Source organism: Sus scrofa, chromosome 9 (genome assembly GCF_000003025.6).
Source record: "Sus scrofa isolate TJ Tabasco breed Duroc chromosome 9, Sscrofa11.1, whole genome shotgun sequence".
Classification (NCBI taxonomy): domain Eukaryota; kingdom Metazoa; phylum Chordata; class Mammalia; order Artiodactyla; family Suidae; genus Sus; species Sus scrofa.
The window spans coordinates 100,816,418-100,838,010 of NC_010451.4; the positions used below are offsets into that span (position 1 = coordinate 100,816,418).

General features: G+C 34.1%; 1 long non-coding RNA gene across 5 annotated transcripts in view; it reads right to left on the reverse strand.

Annotated features, from left to right (window-relative positions):
• Positions 458-21,593, reverse strand: part of LOC100737186 — a 31,491-nt gene continuing 10,355 nt past the window's right edge. For 3 of the 5 annotated variants that reach the window (XR_002347070.1, XR_002347071.1, XR_002347072.1), the window contains exons 2-3: positions 10,892-11,025; positions 9,136-9,658 (exon numbers count right to left, since the gene is read on the reverse strand). This is a non-coding gene — a long non-coding RNA (uncharacterized LOC100737186). Of the gene's footprint in view, positions 9,659-10,891; positions 11,026-12,979; positions 15,993-21,593 lie in introns of those variants that run through there. The other 2 variants (XR_002347073.1, XR_002347069.1) reach the window with 2 other exon arrangements.

Consider the following 21,593-nt stretch of genomic DNA (forward strand, 5'->3'; position numbering starts at 1 on the left):
AAAAAATAAAAAATAAATTTACTCCTGACTCATTGTCCAGAGGAACCGTAGAAAGTAGTAAGTTCCAGAGATTCTTAAGCTAAATATATCTTCTTCCCCTTCCAACGGTCTCAACAATGCAAACTTTACCACATGATAATTGTAGCAATGGAGTTCTCAGAATTTAAGTTATTAAGTGTATAATAATACCATGTTTGGGAGCAAGTGGGCTTCAGAAGAACATTCTAGGGTGGGCATTGTTAAGCTAATGTGTCTCAGTGGTACATGCCTTCTCGTTCTTTCTGGTCGTCAATATTGTACCAAACACACACATACACAAACACATACACACACACACCCTACATTTGACTCACACACTCATACATCCATACACAAATAGTATCTGAAGACAAACTTTCAGTAATTATTTACTTTCAGTAATTATACACCCCAGACGCATATTAAAAAAGAGACACAGTTTTGCAAAATAATTTACTTTTAATACTCCTTTCACAGTGAAGAAACTGCTGTGCATTATAATGTGAATGATGTCAGTGCTCAATTAGAACATACCTCTGTTTCTAACCCCTGCCCAGATTTTTTTGTGTGTGTGAATAGGAAATATGGGGCTCATTACAACAACCCTTTCAAGCAACAGTACTGTCAACATTTAATGGCCATTTTCGGGCAATAATGAGTACTAACACAAGCTTAAGAATTGCTTTATCATTTACTATAGGATTGATAGAATTCTTAGGTAAAACATTCCCACACCATCTACTGGATATAGAATAGAAGCTATATGGGGATATTAATATCACTGGAGAATGGAAAGAAATTCATTCTTCCTATAATACATATTTAACAGTTCAATTTATATTCCTAGGTGATTATGAGAACTTTGTAAATAAAGAATAAGTCTTATCTGAGTTTCTTGAAAGTATTTTTCATAGTAACCTGAAAATGAGCACGTTTTCTAAAATAAAAAGTCTCTTCTAACCATCTGATTAAGGATTTTTTGATTAGTTAATACTTACATAAAAGTCTTAGGAATTTATAAAAATTATATTTTCTTCTAAATTTAATGAAAACACTTTAAATGGCCATTAAGCAGTAATGGAATGTCTTTTCTTCACTAGTACATAAACATCATCGCAATTTCACTTTGATTAGGTATTGAGGATAAATTTAGATAAGAAAGTGGAAGTCATTAAAATAGCTTGCCTTAACTTGTGAATAGATTGATAGTAGTAAAACAAAACTCAGTTTCCTGACTAATGTTGTATGAAGAGTTTCAAATTATTCTGTGTGATAAAAGATCCTATTAATGTGGTCTGTGAGGTTTCTACAGCTGATCTACAAGTTTTTACAAAACATCAAGCAGATGCCTCTAATTGCTTACCAACCACTCATCCCTTAACACCTTCTAGTGTGGTTTTCTCCCACAACACTCCACTAAAACCGCTTTATCCAAAGTTGCCAAAGATTTTTCTTAGTGCCTATCTCTCTTGAATGCTCAGAAAGAGAAAACTTTCTCACCACATTTTCCATCACCACATTTTGAAACATCTATCTTACCTATGGCATTAGAATATCCTGGTAATTCTTTCATCCCATTATTTCTCCTTTCTCTTCTCTTCATGTTGTCTTCCTCTTCTTCAGTACCACCGAATGTAAATGTTCTTTAAGGTTCCATCCTTGACTTTCTTCTTATGCTCTGTGCACCTATCTTCTCCCTTTTCTGTTCACTATCTTCCCAAGTGACTAAGATAATTATGCAAATGAGTCTTAAAATGTATTCTGACTTCTCTTATCTAGTTTAATCCTGGCATTACAAATGCCAGCTAAATGTTACTACAGGTGTAGGACGTAGTGATTGGAAGAGTAGGAAGTAAAAAGATATAGATTGGTTTCTATATAGAGAGTGACAGGAAATTTAGAAAAAATGTATAAAACAGGGCAGGAAGCGATGAATTCCGTGAAAGACATTCTGTATACTCAAGAATATTTTGTTGTTGGGTTCTGGATAAAAATGACTGTACTGGATCCATATAAATTGGCTTCTCAGTTTAGAAGAATGTGTCTTAGTGAGACACTAGGACGTTTCACATATTTATGAGATAAAAGATACAAAGATAATAAGAGTTTTGTTTTGTTATCTTTGAGAAGTTCAATGGTATTTGAAAGGTCAGAGAGGGAGATGAAGAAGAATTAAGGTGATGAGTTAAAAGGAATACATGCAACCTGGCAAGCTCAGCAGATCTGGAGACTACAAATGCCTGTGATTTCTCCCACTACTATGGAGGCAAATATAAGAAATCTCAAGATATCCATGTTATATCCATTATCCTGTCAACAAAGAAGTATCTAAATTCCTTTACATTATTCCAATACCTTTTTATGTACATCCATTCCAGGTTCTCCTCCTATAAATGTTAACATCATCATTACATATTAGGTTCTAACTGTATCACCTTTGACTTCTTCCTTATTCCCTAACACCTACATTAAATAAGTCGATTTTTTCTCTGATTCCTAGTCTAATAAAACTATTTTTTGTTAGCATAACTTTTCTGTTGTCACCACTACCACCTGGGTTTAGAAATTTTCACCTCATAATTAGACTATTACAAAGTACCTCTTTACTGGTCTCGCTACATCCTATGATGATCCTGAGGCCCTATCACCTCCTGTCCCTCACTATATGGGACCCTTCTTTTTTAATGTTTAAATTTTGAGGCTCATGTTCATTTGATGATTTATTTTTTCTATTTCTTCTTATACATATACAGTCACCCCTTGGTATCTACGAGGTTCTGATTATTCATTTCAGCCCTGAGCACAGCTTGACAATCATTTTAACCATATTTTGTTAATGCTGTTCCTCAGAGCAGTATTCCAAAACTGTTCACACTTCACAAATCCCTTCAGCCCTCTTCCCTCAATTTTCTTCCTTCCCTGTTCTCAGACGCAGAGATGGTTTCCCCTACCTAACAAGCCAAATATGAAAATTATAATTCAGTCTCATTATTGAGGAATTCAAATTTATGGGGGCAAAGAATCAGAAAAACCATCAATTAAGATGAAGTAGGCAGAATGAAGAAACTAGGAAGAAGCATAAATAATTATTTCTGACAATAATGGGAAAACCTGGTGTGCCTACCTCTAATCTGTAATGCTTTATAGGAGTTGTCACTCAAATTGATCAGAAATACTACAAAAGCTCTTATTGAGCTTACGTTACAGGATGTGCAACATAGATTTCATTCAAATCTGGAAGTTTCACACTGAAAATCTGCTGTGATGATGCAAAAGAGTACATGATTACTTAAGTGGTATTATTTTTAATCCATTTATTTTTAATCCATTTATTGAGGCATTCATCTGCTTTTATCCCCTAAATTTTAAAATAGTAACAACTAAAATTCTTCCAGTTTCTATAAATTTCATGTTATTTATTTAGAAAAAGTTTATTGAATCCAAACATAATTTTCTCAGTTATATCATTTTCCTTCCTATTTGTAAAAGAGATGGATCATGGAGTCTTTCTTTTATTTATTCTAATACATGATTTTTCTCCTTTTATCTGCTATTCAGTCTAAAAACCAGGAGAAATAAAGGGCCATTTTAAATTCACATTTTCTAGCAGAGGCTTAATGTAACTACAAAGATGGGAGCAATGTTTAGCATCTGATGTACTGAGTATTTAGAATTGTGTCTCAAAACCTAACTCCCCTCTAATATTATCTCAACAGTAGTCACACATCGGACCATTTGCACAATCCCAAAATGCACACTGTCTGATATTTACCTGTCCCTCAACCCGCATATATAACCCATCACCAAGACTTGCTGTTTTTATCATTTGAATATTTCTCAAACTACTCCATTTATTTCCCCCTCCATTGCCATCACTCTAGTTCCAGCCACCATCCAAAATGCAGCTAGTATGGCATAAAGTAATTCAAAATAGAGACTTGGAAAGAGTCAAATCTGGCTTGATGCTCTGCCGAGTTGTAGCTATGGTCTGTTGGAATATGTATTTAATCTCAAGTTTCCCAGTCATATAATGGAAATAATAAAAGTAATATTAGCATTTATTTACTCCATAGGCTTACTGTGCATTAAATGAGAGAATACATATAATGTACTTCATGAAGTTTTTAGCACATACTAGAAATTCTTAAATGTTTGTACTTGCCTTCACCAGATTAGCCTACTATATCCATTTGTCAATCAATGCATCATACTAATCAAGGCATTCTACAGATTTGTGGTATCCAATATGGTTGCCACTAGCCCTGTGAGGCTACTGAGCACTTGACATGAAGGTAGTACAAACTGACATGGTCTTGTTTATTTTTACTTTTAAATATGCCTACTGGAAAATTTCAAATTACATGTGTGGCCCACATTTAAGGTTAATAATTATAAGTTTAGAATTATATTCCAGGAGATACCACTGATCTAGATTTTGCCCATTTTCTCTTATTTATGGTTTCTTGAATGGCCAGGTACATTCTTGAATGACTCCAGTGATATGAATTATTTTTTAAAACTATATTTTATATATTTGAAATTTATTAGAGAAGATCTGAAAAGTCTTCACCAGGATGGGAGCATGGACTTTTAATATTTCATAATTTTGATATTTAAAAATTATAAATAAGTATCGAGTAACTTTTTTTCAAGTAAGACATACCTACATTCATTAGTATCCATTCAAGACAGACTTCAACTAGTCTTTCTTAATAAATCAATTTCCTCTGATTCAAGGTAATTATTCTTATGAACTCTGAATCTTAGAAATGTATATGTGTGCCTGAATACATGGTGATTGTGAGAAAGAATTAGCATGTTTTACTCTAGAAGAGTTTGGGGGAAATAAATCTGGATTGAGTTAATAGAAAGTTTTTGCGGAGCATATAGATTAAGTGAGATTTTTTTTTTCAACTTTAAAATTTTAATGAAAAAAGAGATTGTTTCCAGTTGTTTGTGCTAACATACAAGGCTATAATGAAATTTCTTGTAAATGTATCTTTTTTGTTTAAAAAAGCAACATGGAACAAACTTGATAAAATGATAACACTTTATTTCTGGGACGGTGGTCATATGGGTCTTCATTACGTTATTCATTTAGCTTTTAAATTGACTGAGTTTTCACATTAACCTTAAAATTTATTTAGGAATTATCTTGGGCAGTCTATAAAGATACTTATATTATGACATTTTAATTTCTTCTTCCTATTCTCTTTATCCCATTATTTTTCTTTATTGCTTTGTTTTTATTATTATGCACACTACTCTCTCTCTCTCCCACCTTCCTCTCTTCCTGAAATAACTTACATTAGTATTCTATGACATTTTAGTTTCTGATTTTGTGATTATACAAATGATTAAATTCTTACATACTTGCGTATTTTCCCTCCCATAACAATTTATTGCTTTCAGAATCAATTCCATCCTGAGTGAAGTAAGTCAGAAAGAGACAAATACCATATGATATCACTTATATCTGGAATCTAATATAGGGCACAAATGAACCTTTCCACAGCAAAGAAAATAATGGACTTGGAGAATAGACTTGTGGTTGCCAAGGGGGAAGGGGAGGGAGTGGGAAGGACTGGGATTTTGGGGTAAATAGACGCAGAATGTAGCCTTCAGGATGGATGAGCAATGGGATCTTGCTGTATAGCCCTGGGAACTCTGTCTAGTCACTTATGATGGAACACTTAATGTGAGAAAAAAGAATGTATACATTTATATGTAAGTGGGTCACCATGCTGTACAGTAGTAATATATATAAATAATTTTAAAAAATTCCTTCTTTTCAAAAGTTAAATCTCTTAAGAACTTTTAAAGAGATTCTTCATGTTGCTAGGCTCTCTGATAACTAATATCTTATTATCTTTGCTCTAACATGGAAATAATAGCTTAGCTGAATACTTAGCTGAGTCAGATTCAAATCCTTTTCCTTGAAAACTCTTTTACATTTAGTGTTGCTATTATAAGGGCTAAAAAGTATTGATTTTAGTTCTGATTTTATTCAAGTTTTACTTTCTTTCTGAAAATCATAAATTTTCCTTTGTTTTTAGTAACCTTAAAAACAACTTTATCTAAAAGAGGAAGTTTCTTCCCACTTATCTTTCCTACTGTGTTCATTATATGCCCTTTTAAACTGAAGTCTTATATCTTTCATGAACTACAAATGATCACCTTTTTTTTCTCCAAATATTCTTTTTCTTTTCATTTCCTTTTTCAGTCACATACGTAGCATATAGAAGTTCCCAGGACTGGGACTGAATCCGAGTCACATCTGCCACAGCTGTGGCAATGCCAAATCTTTACTTAACCCACTGTGCCAGGCTGGGGAATCAAACCGGCAATGCCACAGAGACAAGCCAGATCATTAACCCACTGCACCACAGCTTCAAAATTTATAAAGGAAGATAAATTTCCATGACTTTCTAAAGCAATTTTCAAAAAAGTATAAAGAAGGGAAACTCCTACTACTAGGTATTAAGACAGAATGCAACATCAGATGAAAACCATCTGTGTGGTACAGGTGCAGGACAGACTAATTGACTGAAGGAATAGAAAAATAAGGATTTAAACAGATTACTTGTATATGATAGAGGACATGGTACATAACTTTGGAGAAATGATAGACACTTTTGAAAGCAACCAGAAACTTGATTTACTACTTAAAAATAAAATTGGATCTCTAGTACATACAATTATTAAACAAAAACAAAAAAATCCCAAATGGATATAAGGTCTGAGTATGAAAATAAAACAACTAAACTAACCATAAATTATGTTTACTAAAACAAGATGTAAAAGCTCAAATCACAAGAGAAAAGCATACAATTTGATTTTTGACTAATATGAAAATTGGGCAACATAAGTAAGAATATCTATTAGTGATTGTCACTCACACAGGTTGTGTCCCTAGGAACCAGACCACAAAAGAGATTAGTGAGCAGGTTTATTACAAAGTGTTCTTGAGGCCAATATCTGTGATAGGAAGGGAAGGGAAGAAAACAGAACTGGGTTAGAGAGACAAGTAGTGCAGTGATGCATTATCAGTGAAGGCTTCTCTGAAGCAGGAGAGAGGCTGAGACTCCTGCATTGACCAGTGACTGGAAGCAAGCTGCCCTGGGAAGGGTGTACGAATTTGGGTGAGATACAAATGACTCCACTCAAGGAAGTTTCTAATGAGGGATGATTATTGGGCTGCCTGCAAGTATCACTTTCCATGAATTAGGCAATAAGCCCTCTGGCTCTGAACAAGGATCTGAGTGGTCCATCACAGATTCCATTTCAGTCACAAGACTAAGATTAAAGTGACAACCTGGGATTCAATACTTTGAATAATAAGAATACATAAAATACCCAATGACTTCCACTGAACCCAGTAAAAAATAACCAAGGGAGAAAAAAAATAACAGAAGTAAAAACTTAAATGATTCAATATAGAGTTATCCTAATCTCATTAATGAGAAAGATAAAGAGGTATTTATTAAGGATGTTGACTATAGTAACTGAGCTCTTGGATGCTAATGAAATAGAGAATAAATCACAATGTGTTGTAATAGAACAATGTATAGCAGTACAATTAAACAAACCAATCAGTTCTATTGTTTAAAATATACAATGTTGACTACAAAAAGAAATAAGGTTATAATGCTGATATCTTATAAATTTAACAAAACATATAAAACAACTATTAGTACTTGTTTTTGAGGATAGCAGAGGTAAGTGACATGGAAGTCTGAACCTTCTGTGTAATTTTCTAGTATGATCTAGATGTGCTCAGGCTGAAAGCCATTTGCTGTTTTTGCACTTGCCCAGCCTTATAGGATAGCTCTGATAATATCCAGATCAGGAAACGAAATCTCAGTGACATAATCACCGAGAAACCCATGGTCAGGATATCAGTTTCCAGTAGGATTCATTATCGTGGCAGAAATATTTATTAAAATTGAGACTAGTTTTCAAAGAAGGCATACTCTTTCTCCAAATCCTGGAAACTTATCAGAGATTTTGCACAGCAAACTTTTCTTTCATAGTTTTGACTCAGAAACTTCTTATCTTCTGTCAATGGGAGGTGGAGAGAGATTATTTCAGGGATTGTTTATGTGATATTTAAAAGTGACCATTTTTTAAAATATATATACATATTTATTGGAGTATAGTTGACTTACAAAGTTGTGTTAGTTTCAGGTGTACAGCAAAGTAAAGCATATATACATATATCCATTCCTTTTCAGATTCTTTTCCCATATAGGTTATCACACAGTACTGAGTTATCCTGTACTATACAGTAGGTCCTTATTACCTGTCTATTTTATGCATGCACCATTATTCCCCTTTGGTAACCGTTAAGTTTGATTTGAAATCTATGAGTTTCTGTTTTATAAGCTCTGTATCATTTTCATTAATTTCACATATAAGTGATAGCATATTTGTCTTTGTCTGACTTACTTAAGTATGATAATCTCTATGTCCATCCATGTTGTTGCAAATGGCATGTCTCCTTTTTTTACGGCTGAAAAATATTCCGTTGTACTGTGTACCACATCTTCTTTATCCAGTCCTCTGTCTATGGAATTTAGGTTGCTTCCAGGTCTTGGCTCTTGTAAAGACTGCTGCAGTGAACACTGGGCTGCATGTATCTTTTTGAATTATGATTTTCTCTGGATATATGCCCAGGAGTGGGATTGCTGAGTCATATGGTAGCTCTATATTTAGTTTTTTGAGGAACTTCCATACTGTTCTCCATGGTGGTTTTGCAAGCTTACATTCTCATCCCTTTATAGATTTTTTTGATGAAGGCCATTCTGACTGGTGTAAGGTGGTACCGCATAGTTTTGATTTGCATTTCTCTAATGATTAGTGATGTTGAGCATCTTTCCATTTCTTCTTGTCTTCATGTCTTCTCTATGTCTTCTTTGGAGAATCATCTACTTAGATATTCTACCCATCTTTTGATTTTTTTTTTTATATTGAGCTACATGAGGTGTTCATTTTTGGAGATTAATCCCATGTCAGTTGCTTCATTTGCAAAGATTCTCTCCCATTCTATAGGTTGTCTTTTCATTTTGTTTATGGTTTCCTTTGCTGTGCAAAAGCTTTTAAGCTTAATTAGGTCTATTTATTTTTATTTTTATTTTCATTACTCTAGGAGGTAGATCAAACAAGATAATTGCTGCAATCTGTGTCAAAGACTGTTTCTGCCTATGTTTTTCCTCTAAGAGTTTTATAGCATCTGATTTGAAATTCAGGTCTTTAATCCATTTTGAGTTAATTTCTGTGTATGGCATTAGAGAGTCCTAATTTCATTTTTGTACATGGAGCTGTCCAGTTTCCACAGCACTACTTACTGAAGGAAGAGTTTGCCTTTATTTCCATTGTATATTCTTGCCTCCTTTTTTGTAGATTGATTGGCCGTAGACCCATGGGTTTATTTCTAGGCTTTCTATGCTGTTCCACTGATCTATATTTCTGTTTTTGTGCCATTATCATACTGTTTGGAGCACTGTAGCTTTGTAGTAAAGTCTGAAGTCGGGGAGCCTCATTCCTCTGGCTCTGCTTTTCTTTCTCAAAACTGCTTTGGCTCTTCAAGGCTTTGGAGTTTCCATACAAATTAAATTATTTTGTCGTTGTTGTTCTAGTTCTGTGAAAAAAGCCATTGTAGTTTAATAGGGATTGCAGTGAATTAAAAGTGACCACTTTTATTCTCAGAGCAAAGAGCATCTGTATCAGTAATGACTTTGACCAAGGACATGTAACTTGAGGGCTTAAGTTACTAATCAGTGAAATGATTATATTAGTTCCCCCCCAACTTAAAGATCTCTGGAAATTAATTTGAGCTATTCTGAGTTATAATAAGAAATTTATATTTTGCTTTCATTCCAGGTTGCTGGCTCACAGATCCCCAAATCTTTGGAATTTCTTGAGCTATGGGGGGGGGGGGGGTGTCTTTTCTTATAATATTTGGTCTCCTGTCCTCAGTTCCTGAAATAAAGGTGAAAAGGGTATGTTGTTATTTTTAACAAGCCCCTTTCTACCATAGCTGGGTTTATGTTAATGAGGTGACTTTCGGAAAGCAACTAAGGCTAGGTGCTGGTTGCCCAGGGAACTAAGGTGAATAGAGGCTTGGAATATTCAGTCCCACCCCTACTTTCCCTACCCTCAACCTTTGGAAGGGAAGGAAGAGGAAAGAAGGTTGAATCAATCCCCAGTGGGCAACAATTTAAATCAATCATACTGTTGTAATGAAACCTCCATAAAAACCCAAAAAGAAAAGGTTCAGAGAGCTTCCAGGTTGGTGAATGCATAGAGATGCAGATAGAATGGCATGCTCAGAGAGGTCCTGGAAGCTTTGTACCATTTCCCCATCCCTTGCCTTAAGCATCTTTTCTATCTAGCTGTTCCAGAGTTTCATCTTTTTATGATAGACTGCTAATCTAGTAAGTAAACCAGTTTCCTCAGTTCTGTGAGCTGCTCTAGCAAATTAATCAAATCCAAGGAACTTAATATTTATAGCCACTTGGGAAAAGCACAGGTGACAATCTGTGACACAGGTGACACGCACAAATTCATACTCATACTAAGAAAGTAACAGGATTCACTGGCGTTATTCACATTATTTGAAAGTAAATGTATTTAATAGTTTGATAACTTAAATACTGAAAGATCAATTTCAAAATCACAATGAATTTAAAAAACTTTAAATTTTTTTCTGAGATTTGATTGTTATGTATCTGTGTATGACTCAGATGAATCCTTTAAAATGGATGCTTTGACCAATTTAATGGTCATTGTCTGAATTGTGATGTGTATAGTTGCATGAAATAGAAGCCCATCTCTGTAGCTTAATCTTGTAATAGTATTTAAATTTCCTCACATAAAAAGAAGTCTGAAGGGAGTCTGGGGCCCTTCTATCATTTTGCTCCATCATTGTCACAGGGAAGCTTTTATTTTCATGCTTGTCCAGTCATGAAAGCAATATGGCTTCTCTCTCTTCACTTAGGCTGTAGGCTGGAAAGAGAGACAAGGACAAAAAGAGTGTATTAGAAAAACAAAGATGTTCCCAGAAGTCTCTAGCAGAAACATACTTGTATCTCCTCACCTATACTTTTTTTACATTGCCATCCTAGGATGCAACAGAGTCTGAGAAGATATTTTATCTGAGAATTTTGCCAGTTTGATCAAAAAGGGGTCCTAGCAGTAAGGAGGAAGTGAAGACTAGTTCTTAGGTAGAAAATTAAGATGGTCTAAAAGTCACTGAATTCAGAATAATATGTATCATCACAACCAGTATTTTTAAGCATCTAAATCTGAGTAATAGTAAATTTCAATAACTTTTCACTTTTTCTATATTTAAGGGTTTTTTTCCATGAATAGCCATTGTTAATAATAAAATATTAAAATAATTACATAAGTGTCTTATGGACTTTATTCCTTGCATGATACTAATGAGAACAAGGTTACTATTGGGTCATTAATAGCTTTTGCATAATAGAATATTATTTAAAAAAACCACCTTAATTGGGGTGTTTATAAACAATACTAACCTCCCCTGGACAATATCTAAAATCTAAATAATAGGACCTAAACTCAAATTCTAAGGATTCTTCTGAGTTAATTACCAATTTCTGTTTCAAATAATAATTTCAATGTCTACATTCTGATTACAGAATACTAAGTCCTAAAATGAGATCTTAAGCAAAATTTGGAATATTTATTCAAGAAACTCTTTTGTATTTTGTATATCTTTGCTAGCGTTAATATTTAAAACTCAGTATTTGATATTTTTAAGGTATCAAAATTGTTCCTCTTAAAAGGAACATTTTTCTGCACTTACAAAAATATTTCTTAATTATACTCTATCTCCCACTGAAATGTAAAACTTAGGTTCTTTGCATTCCTCAAACCCAGTCTTTAATGCTGATAATAAAGGTGGACAGATTTTTCAATGACATTTAGGTGGTAGGGGGAGGAAAAGAGAGTCAAGATAGGTTATCTGTCTTAATATTCTGTGTAAATGGTATTCAAAAGTGAACACAGTAGTACATTTTTATAAATGCAAATCTAATACTAATTCATATCTAATTTAATACATATTATAGATTCATATCTAATTTTTTTGCTTTTCTTTTAGGGCCGTACCTGCAGTATGTGGAAGTTCCTGGGCTAGGGGTCGAATCAAAGCTGCAGCTGCTGGCCTACCCCACAGTCACAACAGTGGAGGATCCAAGCCACATCTGTGACCTACACCACAGCTCACAGCAATGCTGGATCCTTAACCCATCGAGTGAGGCCAGTGACTGAACCCACAGCCTCATGGATACTATTTGGAGTCTTAACCTGCTCAGCCATGATAGGAATTTCAACATCTAATTTTAAATCCTCTGTGAATTCAATTAGAATTACCTCTACCTCATCTTACATACCTTATTAAATATATTTTTTCAAATCTAATTTTGATCCTGTTGACTTGAGACGATTTGTTTTATGAATATTCATGTGCAAGGATGACATAGGGTGTAAAATATATCACATGACATTTGGGGTTCACATAAAATAACATTTTAAGAGTTCCCGTCGTGGCTCAGTGTTAATGAATCCAACTAGTATCTATGAGAACACAGGTTCAGTCCCTGTCCTCGCTCAGTGGGTTAAGGATCTGGCATTGCCCTGAAGCTGTGACACAGGTCGCTGATGCGACTTGGATCTGGCATTGCTGTGGCTGTGGTGCAGGCCAGCAGCTATAGCTCCAATTTGACCCCAAGCCTAGGAATTTCCATATGCCATGAGAAGCCCAAAAAAAAGCAAAAAATAAAAGTAAAAAACATTTTATCCAATTATAAATGAAAATATTTATAATCTTGCAAACAAAAACTTTACCCTTAATTGCTTATAGCCAAAGCATTTAGGAAGATGGAATTTTTAAAGATACACTTGAGAGAATAACCAAAGCTTCTGCACTCACCTAACCAGCCATGCAATGGAAGGCAGCCCTGTGCAATATGACTTGGATAGGTACTCCTCTCTTTTCCCAACTTGTCTTCTTCCTCTCCTCAATTGCTAATTAGCACTGTTTCTGATCCCACCAGGTTTCAAGATGGTGAAGGGAGGAGATGTAAGGGCACAGGAAAGCTCTTGCATGCTTGTACTTTTGTGAGCTGCCATCACTGATTGCTCACTGGTTTTGGAAGGTATCTGGTTTGGTCTTTTTCTCTTTCAGGGTTCTTCAGACTATTTTATTTCTCTCCACATTCATTAGTAAGCATCTCTCAACTGTCCTTCACTGAATTTGGGTCTCAGCAGCCCATCTCTTCACAGACCTTCTATTGGGATCTTGTGGTCTCTTAGGCATCCCTTTTGGATGAAATCCATTTAAGATGACTCTAAAGCCAGTTTTCACTCACGTATGTGTTGTCCACCCCTTTTCTATATATCTTTGGTTCATTTTCAGTTATGATTTAAGTTATTTTTTCAAGACTAAGCTCTCTATGCTGTTGTCATGAATCGTATTTTTCAGATGTATACAGATGTGTTTTAATTAATAACACCAAAAGTTTTATATAACACTTTATATACAAAAATACTTTTATATAAAGTTTTAATAACACTGAAGTTTGAAGATAACTGAGTCATAGTTGTTTTGCAGTCATGAATACAGAACATTTAAAAAAAAAACTATTGTGTGTGGCGAACACATTTATTGATTGTTAAAAACATTGAGGATAGTTAATATAGGCCAACATCCTTCTTTTGCAGACAAAAACCAAAGAATCAATATAGTAAAATTGTTATTGGCCAGGGGCAGAATGATTTATGTGATGTTCTTTATGTGAAACTTTATGTGATGCACTCAAAAAGTCTAAAGTTAACATATGTAGGTTTGAGTCATATTTCTATAATGCATTAGTTACAAGTTACAAGAAGTTGACCAAGTTTAATAAGGTATGTAATCTGTTTCTTCTATAAAATAACAGCTCTAGCAATTATATTGTTTGATGGTTAAATAAAATGCAACTCATATGACATATATCACATAGTAACTCCTTAAAAATTGTTAATTTTGCCTTCTAACACTGTCAAGTTGATTTTTTTATTACAGCTGTGGCTTCTTCAGGTATTTATTTTAAATGATTTTTGAACTTAAAAATAACATGCATTATATGAACATATACAGATATGTATGTATACATATACTTTTACATTATTTTCATGTCATTAAATCACCATAATGCAATACTTAGCAGGTATTAAAGTGAGAATCTTTATTTACTACATAAAATAAACTGTAATCAGACTAAGTATTTCTAGAAAAGCAAGTAAACCAGTAAAAACAAGCTCCTCTCTTAATGACTTAATCTTTGGAATTAGTAAGCCAAGTAGAGAAGCTCCAGCTTTCAATTTAATAGAAGAGACAGACCATTACAGAAAAGTCCTCAATGTCATGCTGTGAGAAAACTGTAAGAATGTGGATGCACAGTCCAAAATTTCATGATACAAATCCTGCTTATTTATATGTTTACAACTCCTCACCATCTTCTTTTAACAAATTATTCATGTTGGTAGCCAAGTAATAGTCAAGCTATTGCCAAGTGGAATGGCTACAATTGCATCTATAGTTACTGAAGTTATCCCAAAAGAGGGCATAAGTATTGTTCCCACATAGATAATGTCACTACTTTGTCACTATATTATGAACTGTCATAAAGATACATTAATTTCAACATTCTGAGTGTAACGAATGCTGTCTTTTCTCTATGTGGCTAAAGTGTTGGTAAGGATTAGGACAAGATTTTGTCCCCCGAACTTATTTTCTTATTTTAACAGAGATTCGAAACAACACTGCAAGGGTCTACTGTATAACATCTAGATCACAGTTCTAGATAATGTCTCACTCTAATAGCTATGATTATAAGATACATTATGTTTATTAATGAAACCTATTTGGGTGTACTTTGTTCGAAATCAATGTTATTTTCTAGGCCAACTGTATGTCGATAACAAATATTTTCCCTTCAAAAAAATGTTAATATTTTGCTCTAAGCTGAAAATTTGAGTTGCCTCTTCTATATTTGATATATTTCATATATTTGAAATATCTCTATACATACTGCCTAGTTATTGCCACTGAAAGGACTTAGAAGAAATGGCCCACCAATAGTGGGTTTCTAAACACCACTAAAAAAATAAATGGAGTTCACTGGCGGCAATAGCAGATTCCAAAGCTGGGGAAAAGAAAAAGCAAGATAAATTTGGAACATTTTGTTATGTCAGGAGGCAAGGACATGTTCAGATCATCAGGAGGACAGGTCAAAAGGATAAGCAAACCATCTTGAAGGAGCTCCTACTGGCCAAATCTGGAACAATTTTGAGCATCAAAATAAAGAATATTAGTATTCTAACCCATCAGATTAAATAAGAATCTAGCAGTCCATACTGACACAAACTTTGAAAACAAACAAATAAAGGGACTAATATTAAAGGCTTAGGCCTTTATTCATTAGCTTCGTTCATTCAGTAAATGTGTATCATGCGGCTGAACTACCAATAATTTCAAGGAGAACCTATAGGTGGAAATCTCTCAATTACTATGAGTAAAGCCTTGAGCAAATGTTAATCACTTAGACACTTACCGCCTTAGACAGAGGGCCGATATATTGGAAACTTTTGGGGGAAAAAAGCTCCAAGTATATATTTCCAATTCTACATGGTAACTTTATTGCTATTTCTCTCATCTCGTAAAGTACGATACTATTATTGTTCCCTGACAGAAACTATCTTTGATTTGGCTTGCCAAAAGTTTTGTATCCTTCTTCCACCCCTGGATATATCTCCATAATTTCTCCCTCCCAGCTCCTCATTCATCTATTCTACTTCTGCCAGGTATTTAGGAATTGAGGTTACAAATCAAGAAAATTGAGTTCCTTTTTTTTTTTTTTTTTTGTCTTTTTAGGGCCACACCCTTGGCATATGGAGGTTCCCAGGCTAGGGGTCAAATAAGAGCTGAAGCCGTTAGCTTATACCACAGCCACAGCAACAACAGGTCCGAGCTGTGTCTGCAACCTACACCACAGCTCAGCCAACACCAGACCCTTAACCCACTGAACAAGGCCATGGATCAAACCTGTGTCTTCACGGATGCTAGTCAGATTCGTTTCCGCTAAGCCATGATGGTAACTCCATGAAAACTGAGTTCTTATACATAAAATGTAATGAATGTTTCAAACTAACTCTACCACTCTAACTTAAAAAGAGAAACAAACAAACAAACCACATAAAACACACATTAAATCATGGTTTTCATTAACTAGTACCTGGTTCTCAACAGTAACATATTTAAAAGGCTAAAAATTTACAATTATGCTAAACAGAAAAATTGAAAACTGTATAAAAAGTTATCGAATATTTCCATGAACATAGTTTGCATTAAATACGAAGCATAGTATTCAACGTTTTATTGTTTTGAAATGACATAATGATAAATGTTCTAGTGGCAATAGAATATGACTGTGGTGTAGAGTTAGTTTATGGCTATTAGCTAGAATAGATATTCATGGAAAGTGTTCTGAAGATAAATGTCATATTAGTTAAATTGCAACAACAAAGAGATATCCCACTCATTCACTCATTGAGCAATAATTTATCGAGTATTTATAATATACTACTAGTATTATATACTATGTAATACTACTACTATGCTGGACCATGGGCACCTAGGGATGAATTAATAATGTCTCTGTCCTAAAGGAACTTACTAGTGATAAAGCTATACATGTAAATTAGTAATTACGAAGCAGCGTCTCAAGATCATCAGCCAATGGTAGCACAAAGATTGAGCAATTCTATGGATAGACAGTGGGCAGGAGAAAGTGAAAGGCTTCCTCAAAGATAGAATGCTTAAGGTAGATTTTAAGAGATAAATCAAAGTTTATTAGGCAATAACAAATTAATGAGAGGCTATTAAACAAAAGAAACAGTTATTAAACAAAGTCACAAAGGCACAGACTAGCCTGAAACATGGTGAGAAGAGGGGAGGAAATAATTATATTTTAAGCAAGGTTCAACTTGTGGAAGGCCTTAGACCCTAATTGGTAGCATAATTGAATGCGTAATATAATAAAAGTGGAAATTACCTAGTCTCTGACACGTCCAGTTCCTTACCACTGGAGGACCAAAATACTTCCTCTTCTCCTGCCTGAAAAGTCCCTGCCCCAGATTTTTACACAACTGTATGGTGTACTGCATTCAAATCTCACTTAAAAATCACTTCCTAGGAAAAGCCTTACAAAGCCATGTAACTAAATTAGTGACATCTACACCCACCTATTAACCTTCTATTTCTGTTTTTACGGTTTTTTTTTTTTTTTTCTCTGTTAGGGCTGCACTTGCAGCATACGAAAGTTCCCAGGCTAGGGAGCAAATCAGAGCTGCAACTGCAGCTCCTGTTCTGTAGACAATGCGGGATCTGAGCCACAGCTGCAACCTACACTGCAGCTTGCAGCAGTGCTAGATCCTTAACCCACCAAGCAAGGCTACGGATCAAACCTCCATCCTCATGAACACTAATCAGGTTCTTAACCCGCTGAGCCATTAACGAAACTATTTCTATTGTTTTTAAATCAACGGAGAATAGAAATACAAACTAAATATCAATTATACAACTTTATGTAACATACCCACATCCCACTGATTTCTAATCTCTTTACTCTTGTAAACTAGACCTAGAAAATTTTAGAAATTGCTAAGCAACGTATAGTGGAGTACAGACTCCAGGGATTTGTTAGTTGGCAATCCTCCCATTATCCTGTAATGAACATATTTTGTTCACTAATAGCCATATATAACTAAAGCAGAAGAAATCCTTTCAGAGATATTTGCATTTTATTATCTCAAAAGGATAAATCTCTAATGCAAAAATTATCAGGCAGTATGACAAAACATAGTGAAGCATTTTAGAAAGAGCAGAAAAGATGTTTCTAGCCCTTTAAATCATATCTCATATGCAAATCATCTTATCCTTGAGGAGACCTATATTTGTCTCCAGAGGAAAGAGCTAGGAAGTAAATCTCTATTAGTACTGGGAAAACCTAGACTTCTTTTATTTAGTATCCTGCAAAAGTGGGAGCTTCAGGGAATGTTTATACATAAACTGACATACTTTAAAATATTTGGAGGGCTTAAAGAGGAAAAAATGTAGTATGCTTGTTCTTGTGGTCTGCAAAATGTTGAAACGAGTCCTTGAACTACTGTAGTCACATAATCAAACAGACTAAGTGCATAGGTCTCCTTACCTCTTCAATTGTGATTTGGAAAAAGAAAACTCAAAATACATATTATTATTAAATGAGGAGATATTTCCTTATCTCCTATCAATATACTGTTAAAAGTAGAAGGAAAAATTTAAATATAGCCTAAAGTAGAAAGCATAACTGGGAGAAAATCTTTGTAACTGAAGCAACCAATAAAGGCTTAATCTCCAAAATATACAAAGATTTCATACAATTCTATAACAAAAAAAGCAAACAACACAATTGAGATATGGGCAAAGACCTAAATAGACATTTATCCAAAGAAGACAGAGAGATGGTCAAAAAGCACATAAAAGGATACTCAACATCAATAATTATTAGAGAAATGCAAATCAAAACTACAATGAGGTATAATCTCGCATCAGTTAGAATGGCCATCGTCAACAAGTCTACAAACAATAAATGCTGAAGAGGATGTGCAAAAAAGGGAAAGCTCCTACACTGTTAATGGGAATGTAAGTTTGTGCAACCACTATGGAGAACAGTACGGAAGTTCCTCCAAAAACTAAACGGAACTACCACATGACTCAGCAATCTCATTCCTGGGCATACATCCAGAGAAAATCATAATTCAAAAAGATAATGTGCACCCCAATGTTCATAGCTGTACTATTCACAATATGCAAGATATGGAAACAACCTGACAGAACATCAATAAAAGAAGATGTGGTACATACATACAATGGAGGATTATTCAGCTATAAAAAAGAAGGAAATAATGTCATTTGCAACAACACAGATGGACCTAGAGAATATCATGCTAAGTAAGACAGAGAAAGACAAGTATCATATGCTATCATTTATATGTAGAATCTAACAAAAATGATACAAAAATACTTACTTATAAAAGAGAAACAAACTAATAGATTTCAAAATCATACTTATGGTTACCAAATGTGGGAGGGAGGAGTAAATTGGGAGGATGAGATTAACACCTACACACTACTATATGTAAAACAGAAAACTAACAAGGACCTATTATATAGTACAGGGAGGTCTACTCAATGGTCTGTAAAATCCTATACATGAAAAACGAGTGGATATACCTATGTATACAACTGATTCACTTTACTGTACACCTAAAACTAATACAACATTGCAAATCAACTATACTCCAATACAATTTTTTTTAGGGCCATACCCACGGCACATGGAGGTTTCCAGGCTAGGAGTAGAATCAGACCTGTAGCCGCTGGCCTACACCACAGCCACAGCAACACCAGATCCAAGCCACATCTGCGATCTACACAATACAATTTTTTTAAAAAATGAAAGCGTAACTGCTTTGCTTTAAAACTATGTCCTCAAAGTTTTGTGCTTTTATTAAAATGGTAATCACTATGCTATTAATTATTGTAATATACGAAAATTATTTAAGACTCAAAATTAGATGGAATTCATTTAAATCTAGCCCATATAAAATTAGTAACTGATATTACAACCAATATTAATTGTAGGAAAAATATTAATAAAAACATGATGGGCTAAAACTTATCACACATTTATGTAAAAATTTGCATTGTATCATATTTATTTATTCACAGTTCATTTTTATTTGCACAAAGTGCAATGCAATTTAAACAAATATTGATTAAATTAGCATTGTAAATTTACAATGATAAAATTGCGGTCCTCAACTCTTGGACAGCCTTAGGGTCAGTGAATTATTCAAGAAAATATTTAAAAGACATTTTGAAAAATGATCAAGAGTTATCCTAAAAAATTAATAGGAAGCAACAATGGGAATGGTTGATCAGAAGAGCAAGAAATACTGAAAAGCACGCCCATGAGAAGCACACTTAATATTTCTTTGTATAGTCCAAATCAAATGTGAAGGATGTGTTAAAAGAGCATTTGCACACTGAACCATTACTTGAAGATATTAAACAGAATGATGTGGCCTGGTCTTTGAGTATTCATTGCTGATGTATGAAAAGTAGTGATGGCATTAGTGCTTAACAATTAAGCTAACATGAATCCAGAACGAACAAGTCATGCTTTCTAAATAAAAATGTACATTGGTTGGTTTGACTTATCCTTTATGAATCTATGCTAACTTCACGTTCACTCCTTTCTCTTGATATCCTAATTTTCTGTAGTCTACGGTTTGTGAAGTTCATCTTTTCTCCTTTTTGAAAGTTTATAATAGCTTTGCTTTTTACTCTTCTACTGACTCCCTTAATGTCCACTTTTCTTCCCAGATTACAGATAATGGCTTGCCTAATCTTTTATTGACCTAGGACCTGACAGAAAGAAGTTGGAAGATTAAAATCCTCTAAAGCAAGTAAATGTTTTCAATTTTTCCATGATCCACCTTAAAGTACAATTTTCTGTTACCAAAACTTACCCTTTTTCACATTTAAAAAATATTCCCATGGATAGGTAAAATGGGAGACAGTTGTCGCAAATCTTAACCATCTTCTCAGATGGCAAACTTCTTGCTGTTCTCGATCTTTTAAAATACATTCTTCAATGTTAGGTTAACTTTACTAACATTAGTTGACTCTATGCTTAATAAAATAGACACATTTGAGTCTTTCATACTCATTGTAGTTATGTATTTCCTTTTCTTCCTATTATTGCATTTTACTTCACTCATTCAACTCCTGTGAGGGAATATGAACATAAGTTATGTTCTCAAAGAAGTTATAGCCTAGAAGTGAGGCTTAAATATTCCTAGAATTTTATAATACAAGAGAGAAAGTGATGTGGGGGAAAGGGTTAATTAGCATTTCACAGGATTTCATTAGGTTAAGATTACTTTCAGTTGATTAAATATATTTTAAAAAAACTTTATATAAGAGGTTTATTTAAGCTGAATTTTTAAAGAATCCCTTATTCGGGCAAATGATTAAGCTTCAATGAATCTACAAATTACACAAAGTGATATGTACAAACATGGAAGATATTTATACATTTGTATTTAAATGTGGGGGGAGGAGGGAAGGGTAAGATCATTAGTATTTATTCTGAAAGACATCTCTGATACTCAAAATGGTTAAAAGTAAACCATACCATGCTGAATAGTATTTGGAGAGGTTTGCAAAATGATTAAAATTAGTATGATTAGAATTACATTCTCCTTGCCTCCAAATGTTCATCAGCACTTTTCCTTCTCAATAATCTGGCTGAGGAAGCATGATGAACTTTTTCTTTGAATTTTTTGAAATATGCTTTTCCAAAGATTAGAAAACACATCTGACTGTTCCTTACTATTTCAAGATAGAACATGTTCACTTTATTTCCCAAACTTTCTTTATATCTATAAGATTT